The 14,508-nt window shown below is 38.3% G+C and overlaps 1 protein-coding gene across 2 annotated transcripts in view; it reads left to right on the top strand.

Moving 5' to 3' along the window:
* The window catches only part of MAGI2 (membrane associated guanylate kinase, WW and PDZ domain containing 2), a 1,711,587-nt gene that overhangs the window by 423,727 nt on the left and 1,273,352 nt on the right, over nucleotides 1–14,508 (top strand). The window lies entirely within an intron of this gene.

Here is a 14,508-nt window from a genome sequence, read left to right as displayed (position 1 = left end):
AATTAATGAGTAACTAAGTTGCCACAATGAAGAATTGATGTTTCTCATCTCTTTCCCTTACTGTCTGTCTGTCCCTATCTGTCTCTCTCTTTGACTCTCTCTCTTTCTCTGTCTCTGTCACCAAAAAAACCACCTAAACCAGATGTTCTACTTTCAAAATGGGTAATGTGCCCTTTGCTCTTATGTTGATTGAAAGCAAGAGAATGATAGAAAATACCGTTTTGAAGCATGAAAAATTACATACTAAAAATAATTGTATTTGGCATCCTCTTTTCCTAACGATGATTCAGTAAGTCAAAAACTTTTATTTTGGCCCTGGCCAGTGTGCTCAGTGGTATAGTAAAGTGTTGGCCCAGCATGTGAAAGCCCTGGGTTCAATTTCCGCCGGCCAGGGCACACAGGAGAAGCGCCCATCTGCTTCTCCTCCTCTCCCCCTCTCTTTTCTCTCTGTCTCTCTCTTCCCCTCCCGCAGCAAGGCTCCATTAGAACAAAGTTGGCCCAGGTACTGGGGAAGGCTCCATGGCATCCACTTCAGGCACTAGAATGGCTCCAGTTGCAATGGAGTAATGCCCCAGATGGGCAGAGCATCACCCCCTAGTGGGCTTTCTGGGTGGATCCCAGTCAGGCATATGCTGGAGTCTGTCTACTTTCCCCCTTTCTCACTTCAAAAAAAAAGAAAGAAAAGGAAAAGAAAAAAATTTATTTTTACTTCATATAAATATCAGCTGAGAGCTAAAATGTTGTATTAGAGTTTATGTCATCATTTTCTGGTACATTCTTATAAATGATTGTATGCTTGCCTAATAGTTAATGTTCTAAACAGCTTTATACCTTGTGTGAATATGTTGAAGATACAAAGAACTACATTTATATTATATTTATTTTTTTCCATATGGTGGTTGCAAACAATGAAATTTTGGACCACAGATTCCAAATCAATTTTTATAAAATACTTAGTAGAAAATAAAATTTGGTACTCATAGATCATCACATACTTTAATTTCATATAAACTTTTTTTATAAAAATGTGCTTTGATTATGGGACATTTTTATTATCAATAGAATAAATTAAATAAGTATTTTATATCAGGAAGCCAAATTCAGTAAACAAGATGCCAACAGTTAGCCGTTGTGACTGCAATATACAGAGTTGACATAATTTATAAAATTTTCTAATTGGACTCATGATCATGAATATTCACCTAGCTCTTAATAGAAGTAAGTCATAGAGTCTGTTAATCATTTAATGTGGAAAATTAGATATTTTTGAGACATAACGGAATCTTATTATTGTGTGATACTCTTGCTGGTTTATGGTTTTTCCCAAAATGTTTTTTATTTGTATCTTTTATTTGTCATTGAGCAAATAACCATTTGTGGGTTAAATAAGTTTGTAAATATGATGTATATGTTTGCATTGCACTTAGAGTTTGCATTGTGTGCGGAAGACAGGCTGTAAGCAGGCAGGGTCGTTATAACATAAGGCGTAGTTTTTAAAACTAAGCTTTTTCCCACACCCTTGACTGTTGCAGGGTGGGAGGTGGCACACTCTCAAGAGGAATCCCATTATGCCTCAGATAAGTGACTTCGTATCAGAGACTTCCTTGTTTGTATATTGGATGAAAGTTTTTTATTTCTACACTATAAAATGGAGCAGAGGAGACCATGCTGGAGGACAGCAGAGAAAGGCCACGTGGAGGAGAGGAGAAGCAGCCAAAATGGTGAAGTGCTGAAGGAGAAGCCAGTTTGTGCAGAGTTTGTGCAGAGAGAAGGAGATGGGGAACAGAGGTGAATAAGGCTGGTGAGATAGGAATCTTTGATTCTAGGAAACTCAGATAACTCAGTGGCTTTGGGATCCCTGAATGGAAAGGGAAGTGTTTTCCCACTATGTGTATTTCTTGCCCGCTGGGTGCAAGCTAGGATTAAAAGGTAATGGCCTACCAGTTCTTGGCTCCATTGTTTCTTTACCATCTGTACAAATCAAATGCCAACCTGTATGGGCCAGGCGGCTGTGATGGTGGCCATGGCTACTGGCTTTACATTTGGCGTAGTCTGTGGCAGGATTCAATAAAGATCAGCATAGAGCCTGACCAGGCAATGACTCAGTAGATAGAGCATCGGACTGGGATGCAGAGGACCCAGGTTCGAGACCCCGAGGTCGCCAGCTTGAGCGCAGGCTCATCTGGTTTGAGCAAAAGCTCACCAGCTTGGACCCAAGCTTACTGGCTCAAGCAAGGGGTTACTCGGTCGGCTAAAGGTCCGCAATCAACGCACATATGAGAAAGCAATCAATGAACAACGAAGGTGTTGCAATGCGCAACGAAAAACTAATGATTGATGCTTCTCATCTCTCTGTTTCTGTCTGTCTGTCCCTGTCTATCCCTCTCTCTCTGACTCTCTCTCTGTCTCTGTAAAAAAAAAAAATCGGCATAGACCACCACCACCTTTGAGCTGTCGAGTAGAGGACTGGCTGCTGTTATGGTTCCCCATAGCTGTTCTTTTGGGGGCTGTAGGCTGGCTGACTTTTACAGCCATGCGTGAGGAAACTGAGAGCTCTGTGGAAGAGGCTGCCCAGGATGTTCTTTGAACATCCATAAAACCAGTGTTTTGAACTCTGCCTCGGATAGATTGCTTATCTCCATTTTGTTTAGTTCTTTTTCTGGAGTTTTGTTCTCACCTTTCATTTGGGACATGCTTTTTTGTTTTGTTTTCTCCTTTTGGCTGACTCCCTATGTTTATGTCTATGTATTAGGTAGAGTTGCTCTGTCTCCAGGTCTTGGTAGAGTGGCTTTAGACAGTAGATGTCCTGTGGGGCCCATTTACACAGTCTCCTTGGTCATCTGAGCCAGGTGCTCTAGGGGTATTACCTTGTGTGGATTGTGTGTACCCACTTGTAGTTGAGCTTTGATTGTTGTTTACACAACAATGACAGGAATTTACCCTCAGGCTAATTGACTGTGAGGAATGGCCATGGCTACAGCAAAATAATGTTCAGTGCCTGAGCCCATGAAGCAGCAGTGTTTGCTATAATGGGGCTCTGGTGCCTGCCAAGACTGTTCTTTGGGTGCGTCATTTGGGGAGGTGCTTGGGTGGGGCTCTGGTCTGGTCTGAAGCTGGCCACCAGGTATGTGGGTTCTGGGGCCTTTTGGGAGGGGTACTGGTGCATGCCAAGTTCAAATGCTGCCTGTGTCTAGCCTGGAGCCACCTGCTGAGCTACAAGGTGGTCTGCAGATTGCTGCCACCTGTGCTGGGCTTGGAGGTGCCTAGAAAAGACTGAGTAGCAAACCAAGGCCAGCCGCCACTAGTGCCGGATTTAGGGCTATTAGCATGAGGTTGGGGCACACTGAGGCCAAGCACTCCTTGCTTGAGGTTTGTGAAACTTTGAGAGATTTTAGGCAAGTACGTCCACAGTATGTGAGAGGGGCCATTTGTATGGAAAAGCCTCTGGTAGCAGCATGGGTGTGCCAGCAGTTTGGGAAAGGCAGGGTCTCAGGGAATCAAGGCAGAGCATCCAGGCTAATGGAGACTCAGGGTTCTCCAGGCTGATGGAGACTCAGACTTGTGTTGAGGGGATGCCTCGACACAGAAACAGTGGCACTTATGTCTACCAGCACTGATGACTGGAAGAAAGCTGTTCCTTCAGCCCTCACCTTAAAGCCAGACATTTTAGTTCCTCCCCTTTGTCCCTGTTGCCTTTCAAGCTGCCGCCCCAGCTCTCAAGCACTGTGTGAGTCCATCAGGGAGGAAGTGCATGCTCAGGCCCTTTAGGGGAACACCTGGGCTTCCAGCAGCCCTCCGTCTCCCTCAGCCACAGTTCTCCTGCTGCTTTGCACCAGCAGGAGTTATGGGGACTTCTCTTCCCCGCACTGCAATACTGGGCCGGGACTCTGGTGTGGGAGGCTAGGAACCCTCCCTCCTCAGGGTGTCTAAGATGTTTTTTCTGGTTTCTTACTAGCCACAAGGTGGATGTTGAGCTGACTTGTTCCTCAACTCCTCCCCTCCTACCAACCTCAGCTAGCTTCTTCCATATACTCTTAGTCACAGAACTTCTGTCAGCTGGTATTCAGGCGGCTGTATTTTAGTTGTAAGTTTGTTTTGCTCATCAGAGGAGGTAAGTACGGCATTTACATAGTCCACCATTTTGACCAAAGTCAAAACTTTCAGTAATCTAACTTTACTAGTCTAAACTATATATTTAATATTTTACATTAAAGAATTTGAATTAAAAATCAGTTCTCAAATGGTATTTCCTCTCACTATAAAACAAAATTGGCTGGCTTTAAGCTAAAATCAAAAGAATAAAACTTTTAAGTCATCAAATATTATGATACTTACAAAAACAATAATGATTGCACATTGGAGAGGATTTTTATTTAAATTGGTGTTCTCTGTCAAACATATAGCCCATCTTTAGTAAATCATCCTTAAAAATGAGCCTTCTTTTCTAACAAATTATTTCAAATATTTTTATTATTACATTACAAAATTAATAACTACCGTGTAGATCTTAGTAAAATAAAATTATTTTCAGATCAATGGATAGCTTATTTATTTATTTATTTATTTAGTGAGAGGAGGGAAGACAAAGGCACAGACTCCCACATGCACCCTCCTGGATCCATCTGATAAGCCCCGAGGGTGATGTTCTGCACATCTGAGGCGATGCTACATTAGCAATGGAGCCTTTTTTTTTAGTGCCTGAGGCTGAGGCCAAGGAGTCCTCCTCAGTGCCGTGGTCATCTCGCTGGAACCAATCAAGCCACGGCTACTGGAAGGGAGCAGATTGGTTATTTTGTGCTGCAGTGGTGAGAGCAGTAAAACCTAGGTGAACAAGAACAATAAAGAAATCTTCCTGTGTGCTTCCTCCACCATCCTCCTCTAACGGCTATTTTCTTATCTCTCATTGCCCACCCCCTCTGCTTGCCTAACAAGACACCCATGTGCGTGTGCACAGAAACACACATCCGATTCCTAGATGGATGTATCTAACTGAGTGATATGAACCTAGATTTCTTCGGATATCTTAGGATACTGTCTAGGTTTTGTACATTTCAGTTTCCCACTATTATCCCCTATCCTGTTTTTCCTACTGGGTCTATACTGTATGTCCCTGTGTATCGGGTAGAGATGATGTAAGATGCCTGGGGGCTTACTGAGTTTGCTGGGGAAAGGCATTTCAGATTTGGGGTAATTTATGAGTAATAAAGTATTTGTAATAATGTCAAGTAAATTTCAAAATGGTTTTGTGTTTGCTTCTCGAGTAGAAAATAGGGAGAGATTACAGTCCATTTTATAGTGAAATCAGACCAAATGGATAAAAGCAGTACAAAGTGAAGCAGCCAAGACTTCAAGATTAAAGGGCTATGCTCCTCCAGAGAAAGAGTTCGGGCTGAGTACAACTCTACGAAGACTGGTGAGCAGGATGGTCGTTGTCCCCAGCACTTGACACAAGAGCATAGAGACGTTCTCCTCCCAACAGGCTGCTCCTCCTCTACTGGGCCCTAACCCATCCTTCTCCTGAGGGATCTTTGACGACATCAGCTAGAATCCCCGCACGATCTCAGAGCTAACACTGACCTATGAAAGAAGAGTTTGCAATTTTTAGAACCTGTCTTCTTAACTTAGAACTTTAACCATCACCCCCTGCTCCCACCTCCCAGGAAGCAGTGTAATACACAGAAAAGTAAAACAACCTGTATTTTCAGCATACCATGAACAATGTTTTTCAGGTGCCTAATTAATTTTTAAAAACTTACAGGTGGGCCAAAAACAAAATTATATTATGACATATTATTTTTATGGAATAAAATCGTCCTGCATTCCAAATGTGTTTTTGGAATACATTCCTCTTTGTTTGAAGTCATTCTGTAGCAGTTTAAATCATGTGCCAAGAATTTTTATAACTTCATTACAACTGATTAATCATGATGCAGCACAATTTTAAGGGATGTTTTGTATTATCATTGTAAAGTGGGCTCAGAAACCTGTGGGTTTTTTGTTTGTTTGTTTTTATGTGGGGGGTTAAGTTAATTTGAGCAACGTGGTCTATATCATGATACTTTTCAGAATGAAGGTATTTGGAGTGGACCATCTATTGTACCAAGTCATCTGGTAGTTTTAAGTTGAAGCAGGTTAGCAAAAACTAAAATGAGAGAACTGACCTTGCTTTATAGTTCTCATAACACAAAATAATGCAACTGTTTACAAATACAACCCTTCTAATCACCAATTTTTTTTTACAATAAGTATCAACTTTTTAAAAATACAGTTTTTTGTTATTGTTGAATTGGGCACAGTCGTTTGTTAATATAAAATGAAATAAGCTTGAATATTCATTGTTTAAGAATCATTTACATGTTCACTTTTAGTTTTATAAACAAATGATTTTTAGGCATACCTCATATGAGCAGTTTATTTTATGCCTTTTATTTATTTTTTTTATTATTATTATTATTTTTTTTGTATTTTTTCTGAAGCTAGAAACGGGGAGAGACAGTCAGACAGACTCCCGCATGCGCCCGACCGGGATCCACCCGGCACGCCCACCAGGGGGTGACGCTCTGCCCACCAGGGGGCGATGCTCTGCCCCTCCGGGGCGTCGCTCTATTGTGACCAGAGCCACTCTAGCGCCTGGGGCAGAGGCCGAGGAGCCATCCCCAGCGCCCCGGCCATCTTTGCTCCAATGGAACCTCGGCTGCGGGAGGGGAAGAGAGAGACAGAGAGGAAGGAGAGGGGGAGGGGTGGAGAAGCAGATAGGCACTTCTCCTGTGTGCCTTGACCGGAATCGAACCCGGGACTTCTGCACGCCAGGGCGACGCTCTACCACTGAGCCAACCGGCCAGGGCCTATTTTATGCCTTTTATTTAAATTAACACAGATAAATTCTTTAGTTAGATTTTTCAAGAATAACAATTGTGATATTTTTATCACTGTAATTTTTAATATTTAGGCTTAAACTTTGAAATACATTTTAAAAGGCAATAAACTAATTCCTTAAGTGAAAATAACTTTGCTGAATTATGTAAATATTTTGGACAATATTTTCTCTCTTTGACCTTAGTAATTTTATGCAGAAAACTTAAGAGCCTTAAGGTTTATTAAACTTCAATGATTTTCAATCATTCATAACTAGCTAATAGCTTGTTTTCTACCCTTTTGAACTCATTGTGGTATAATCTCAGGTTTTAAAGAAAATGGAATGAATGTGGGTCAGATTTCTTTTTGGCCACATATCTTTTTATTCTGCTATGCTGAATTTCTTGTGACATACTGCATTTTATAAATGATCCTCCATGTCCCTAACTGTCCCTCTCTGTCTCTTTCACAAAAAAACATAAATAAAGATCATCAAATGCTTAGGAGTTAAATGAGTCAAAGAAATAACAGAAAATAAATATACTAGTTCAAGACTGGTAAATTAGTCATCTTAAGACATAGTTTGTTTTCAACTCTGTGCCCATTAGTTACATCACTTGATTTTGAAATGTCAAGAACTGCGTGTACAGTGCATAGCACAGTGCCAGGCAGGTAGCAAGTACTCATCCCTCTCCAAGGGAGCCTGTCATCATAACTATACGAGTAACTTTGTTACTTGGAGACCAAGGCTAACAATAAAAAATATCCCAGTAATAATATCCCATCTGTGCAATAGTAGGGAAAAGAAAATAATTAACAGCCATTTTCAATATGAACTAGAGAATAGTATAAACTATTTACATTTACCTCTGTCATTTTCTCTGAAATCACAATTATTCTCTCTAGTTTTGAATCTCCTAATGATCTGCAATGGTTTAATATATTTTGTTGTCTCTTTTATTATTGAATTTCTTGTAGAAAATATGTGATACTACTAAAATTTTGAAGAAAAGCAACGTTACAAAGATATTAAAGCATGATCAAAGAATTGGCTATGCTTTCTAATAAGTAAAATATAAATGGAAAACCAGTTTTCATATATCTTAATGTTTCCAGCTATCGAAAAGCAATTAAACAAGCAAGGTATCTGAAGTGAGTTACCATAGGTCTTATATGTGTGCTTTTATTTAAAATTATTATTAAAATTATTTGGGGAAGCACAATTTTCCTGGCTCATAATTTATCAAACGACTGACTAGTATGGACCCAATGCATCCAGTGCTTTGGTGCAGTACTCGAGCTACCTGAAAATGAGCTGGGTTTCTAGATCACAAGAAACCAAAGACACAATTTCACACCTAAAAGGGATGAAGACTATTGAGGCAGACTGGAGTAGATATGTCTGTCACCTGTTTTGTGAACTGTAGAATGTAGATTATAACAAGATTAATCAACTTGTCTGTGAGTTATTTTTCATTTTTCAGGTGAGCCAAGCAAACACTATTTTTGAAAAAGGGACTTAGCAACATAACCTCATAGTGCTTTTCTGCTAACAATTCCTCTACTTCCCAGCATCCAAGAAACCAAAATAAAATAAATTGGCTATTACTGATGGGCATATTTTAAGGCATATGGATAGATCCTTCCCTTTTTCTAATCCCTTACAGACTGTTTTGCTTGGTTATTGTAATAGTTATTTGGCAAAACTAGTATGAAATCAATTTTTTGTCGATAATCTTAGCTTCCGGGACAATTCATAAAATAAACAAAAAAATATCAAAGGAAGTTGCCCATGGCTTTAATTCTTATGAGCTATAACTAACTTTTAGGACTGTAATTATAATTAATTAATAAAATAATTTGATTGTCTAATTACCAAAATCAAATTCCCCAATAAAATGCAGTTGGTAAGTTTTATATATGGAAGAAGGTATTTATATATAGCAAGGACCTTATTAGATCTATACCTACTGTCATGAACTCTTCATGGCTCCTCCAAAAGTTATATGTTGAAACCCTAACCCCTAATGTGATGGCACTAGGAGGTGGGGCCTTGGGAAAGTGGTTAGGTCATAAGAGTGAAGCTCTTATGAATGGGATCTATCCCCTTATAAACAGAAACACTAGAGAGATGATTTATCTTCCAAACACGTGAGGATACAAGAAGATGGCCATCTGCAAACCCTCAAGAGTGACTCACCACACACCCAGTCTGCCAGCCCCTTGATTTGGGACTTCTCAGTGTCCAGAACTGTGAGAAATAAATATTTGTTGCATAAGCCATCTAGTCTAATGTTTTTCTTGTACTTGGCTAAGTAAGGACAGGGAAGATTGGCTAAAATCCTAGCCACATTTATATAGACTAAAAGAGATATAGCTACTTGGAGATGGAAATCAGGGTGCTGTGGCCAAAGGAATGCAGTATGAGATAAAGCAGAAAGATGGGTACGAAAATTAAAGCACAGGCAAACAAACAAAAAATCAAATGTCCAGTTCAGCTACTTGTTGAGTATGAATGAGAAAAGAACTGAGGTAAAGGATGAAAAAGTAAAAATAAAAAAGGTCAATTGAATGTTAGAGTAGCCTAATTCGGTTGAAGCACACGGTAAATAACTTACATCAGAAATAGCCAGACTTTGGCTTGCTGATTATCTCCACATCCCTCTTCCCACACACCCCATGCCATCATAATTAATCAACTGTTCTCCCAGGTTACATTAAATGTATAAGGTGTATGTCAATTTAAGAAGCTGTTGGAAGAAAAAGTTTGAGCCAATGTTCATGTCCATAGATGAGGGTTGGGACTTCTTTTGCCAACTACTAGTAATCAGACTCTTGGTTCAAACATTATAGAACCTGATATATTTGTTCTCCAATCTTAGGGAGACTGTCTCACTTTAATGACAAGGTTAAGACTATCAAGTTTTCATAAGGAATATGCTATGGAGATTTTGTTCATCTGATCCAAGCAGCATCTTCTTTCTTTCCTTCCTCAAAAGGCCATTCAAATAGTGGAGGGGAAAAAGTAGGTCTACTGCAGACATTTTATGAAAACTATTAAAAGTGTAAAGATGGAGGCCCTGGCCAGTTGGCTCAGTGGTAGAGTGTCTGCCTGGCGTGCAGAAGTCCCAGGTTCGATTCCCGGCCAGGGCACACAGGAGAAGCGCCCATCTGCTTCTCTACCCCTCCCCTTCTCCTTCCTCTCTGTTTCTCTCTTCCCCTCCCACAGCCAAGGCTCCATTGGAGCAAAGATGGCCCGGGCGCTGGGGATGGCTCCTTGGCCTCTGCCTCAGGCGCTAGGTGGCTCTGGTCGCAATGGAGCAACGCCCCAGATGGGCAGAGCATCGCCCCCTGGTGGGCATGCCAGGTGGATCCCGGTCGGGCGCATGCGGGAGTCTGTCTGACTGCCTCCCCGTTTCCAACTTCAGAAAAATACCAAAAAAATAAATAAAAGTGTAAAGATGTACATCATTTTCAAGTGGTAACATATAGATATTTTTCCCAGATAATTCATGGAAGACGATTCCTTATGCTTTCCATACCCCCCCCCCCAGTCTTTGCTTTGAAGCCAGTGACAAATAATTTTAATGAGTTTTCTTTTCCTAGTTTGCAATATGTAGAATTTGAAGTAAGGTCTCTCTTAAGGGTTCTTCTTAAGCTATACTTTGATGTCAGGTTGAAAGCTTATTTGTGCTCATGCTGAGAAAGGATTTGACTGCTTTGGACTATGAAGTTTGGTCCTCAGATGGTTGATGTTATTTAGCAGCAGAATCATAGGATTCAAATTCTTCCAAGGACTCTCATTGATAAATATGTTATCTGAAAAGGTGTTATATCTTTTAATCTATTATTTTCTATTGTAAAATAAAGAAAATAAAAAATCTTTACCAATAAATGAAATAATTCAATAACTATTTAAAAATAATAGTAAGGAAAAGCCATTGAATTTTGTTGAAGAGATGAGTTCAGCAGATCAGGGACAGTGTACTTAACCATACTATGCTTGACAGAAGGACTCATGTGGAAATCCTGTAAGAGACCAAATCTAGGTATCAGTAACAAATGATGAAACAGAAACTCGACAGGCAAGCAATAACAATGAAACCAAAAAATATCACTATGGCAAGTAAGGAAGAAGATTATTCATTTTAATAATAGATAGCATTTATTGAACACTATATGCAATTATTTTATTTTTAGCTTACTTTAAAATGTTAACTTATATAACTAAAATCAGCTATTTTTAAGACTCAGGCACTATTTTTTAGCTCAGCCATGCCCACTGTTTGTTGCTTAAATTTTCTTTAAATTAAATTTACAATTAAGAAAAAACATTCTTTAAATGAATGTGTATACATATTATATATACATATGTAAAACATTTTTATACACACAAATGTTTTGGGATCACATACAGTTGCAAATGACAGAAATTACCATTGTTTTAGAAAGCGATAATACATTTTTTCTCATATAACAAGAAATCTTAATGTAGGTAGTTGCTGAGATTATTTTAGTTGCTTAGTGAAACCGTTAGGGAACCAGGCTGTTTCTAACTTCAACTTTAATATCCTTAGTATGTTGGATTTTTTCCTTGTGCAAGCCATTTCATGGTCAAAACATGGAAAATATATCTCAGATACCAAGTCTAGTTCAACTCCTTCCTTCTGTGTTGGGTCTCATTGGCTAGAATAGAGCTATTAGAAGCTGTAAGGGCATCTAGGAAAGTGGGAGCTAGATGGCATAACTGCTTCAGACCAGGGTGATCATGTCCTGGGTCTGAAAACAGAGCATGGTTCTTTATATAGAAAAATAGAGGAAAGAACATTGAGTGGGCAACTAGCAGAATATGCAATAATAAGGATAGTGGGTAAATAAAATCGACTTACTTGAAAGATGCTGTCATAATTGTGATGGATGATAAAGTACAGTGTGTCCGTAAAGTCATGGTGCACTTTTGACCATTCACAGGAAAGCAACAAAAGACGATAGAAATGTGAAATCTGCACCAAATAAAAGGAAAACTCTTCCAGTTTCATACCTATTCAGTGCAGTTTGATGTGGGCTCATGCACAGATTTTTTAGGGCTCCTTAGGTAGCTATTCCGTATAGCCTCTACAGACTCGTCACTGACTGATGGCCTACCAGAACGGGGTTTCTCCTTCAACTGCTTATTCCACCGAGTAATGTTATCCTATGTGGTGGTACTTTGTTATAAACGCACCAATATTCACGTTGCACTTTGGTCATGGATTTGAATTTAGCGAGCCACAGAACACACTGAACTTTCCTCTGTACCGTCCACATCTCGACTGGCATGGCCGTGGGCTGCTCTGCTGTATACACGGTGTTACCTCATCATCTGCGCATGCGCACATGCTGCCACATCATCCTACAGAAACTGGGAGGGTTTTCCTTTTATTTGGTGCAGATTTCACATTTCTATCGTCTTTTGTTGCTTTCCTGTGACTGGTCAAAAGTGCACCATGACTTTACGGACACACTGTATTTGTGAATATGAGGCAGGATGAATCTTCCCAAAACAAATGCAATAATTGTAACATTCATTTTAATTAATTAAAGAAATTTTATATTAATTTCAGAAACTTCAGCAGGTTTTTTCATGGAAAGAAAAGATGTTGACATAATAATATCAATAGAATAAAAGAAAAAAATATGTTAAAGTCATAATAGCCTTTTTGGTTGTTTTCTTATGTACACAAAGTTTGAGAAGATTAATATAGTATATTTGTAGTAGCAGAAATGATTTTAAACTGATAATACACATATTTTCAGGAGACAAGAATCATCCTGGATTATATATATAAGATTATCTGTGTTATATACATTAGGTGAGTGACTCTAATATTTTAGTTTAGTGGATAGATTACATCTGTTGTTCCATAGTTAGCATATTCTTGGGCTGTCAGAAAGTATCTCATCACTTGTTATGTCCCACATATCAAATGGGAAGAAAAAGAGAGGAAAGATGGCATGCAGGTGCTGAAGGACCTGTAGACTTATAACTTGGCAGAAACGACAGCTGAGAACAGTCAGGCATGATGCTTGCTCCATTGCTATAGTGAATTAGCATTCAGAATAGGCATGATTGGCTGAACAGAAAGATCAAGGGAGATAAACAGAATTTCAGGATTTCAGTTATTAACTATTTCATTGTGATATCATGAGTCCAAACATGGAAAGGCAGGGCATCTGAAGATTTAAATAAAAGGTAATGGTTGATATGAGTGAAGGTACTTTTGAGTAACTTCTATATCCGACTGCTCTGCGTTTTGACTGAAGAAAATGGTTTTGAATTTAAGAAGTGTAAGTGCAAGTATTCTGAATGTAATATTTATGTACACACAATAAACAATATGTTTTCCTTTGATGTCATTTGTTTTCTACTATTATATGATCTTGGGTAGAAAAAATAGATTAACACTGCTGAAATATGTGAAAAATATTGTTTGGAGAGTAAGGATTTTGATAGTCAGTTCAGTTAAAAATACTATTTTTTATGGCATGTTACTGAGGCTGTGCCAGCAGATCAGGAGGCAACTGGAACAATGGATTTGGAAACTTCAGAAATGTAGCGATGTTTGCAAACGTATTAACCACTATTTGAGTAAAAGGTGTTAGTGGAGTATATATGCACAACTACTTAATGCTATTTTATGAGGTCATAGGGGTGCAAATCGATTGGTGAACTGTAATTTCAAAATTCAAAAGGATTTGAAAATAATATGATTATTGTCACTAGCTTTCCTATTTCTTCCATCATTAACTCTTTGTCTTTTCTCAATTACCCTAGTATGCTTGAAACATAAAGGTTTTAGTAGTTCTTGTATTTTTATAGATATATTTATAATTCATTTTTTCAAGAATAAGAATTAAAAGAGCCTTAAATAAATCTACATAATTTAATACAATTATCTTAAAAGATTTATCTTTAAGTTAATATTGGATAAATCTACAACATTGGCTTTCTCACCTATAGCCCAACTTATTTTTCTTTGGATTATAATGACACATAGACTCAAAATTATTTCTAAAATAATAATAAAAATAAAATTAATAATAAAAATACAATAATCATAAAAATAAATAAAAATTATAAATTTTATTTTATTATAATAAGAAATACTTAAATTATTTAAAATATTGAATTCTAGTTATAAGCATCTGTATGTGTTTATAGAACAGAAAAATTACTTTGATTTTTTAAAGGGAATAAAACATAAATATTTGTATAATGTTTTTCTTTTAACTTTTTATATTACTGTACTTATCTAAGTCCATACTAACATTAAATAACAAAAATCTTTTTAAACCTTAAAGACGGTCTAAGTGAAATAAGCCAGCCACAAAAGGGCAAATCTTACATGATTGCACTTACAGGAAGAGATACCTAGAGTCGTCGCTTTCCTGGAGATGGAAGATGAGTGTGGTGTCTGCCAGGGCCTGGAGGAAAGGGAAATGCGAAATAGAAAGAACATCTAGTTAGCCATTCGGTGAGATACACTATGACATTTTATTATGAGCTCAGGAATAATACTACCTTCGCCTTCAATCCAAATGAAAAATAAATTAAAGAATGCATGTGCAACACTGAGAACAGACCTGATGGGCAATTATCATCTCAGTAAATGT

Source organism: Saccopteryx leptura, chromosome 12 (genome assembly GCF_036850995.1).
Source record: "Saccopteryx leptura isolate mSacLep1 chromosome 12, mSacLep1_pri_phased_curated, whole genome shotgun sequence".
In the NCBI taxonomy this organism is placed as follows: Eukaryota; Metazoa; Chordata; class Mammalia; order Chiroptera; family Emballonuridae; genus Saccopteryx; species Saccopteryx leptura.
Note: the sequence above shows the minus strand (reverse complement) of the source record. Positions and strands in the feature narration are given on the sequence as shown.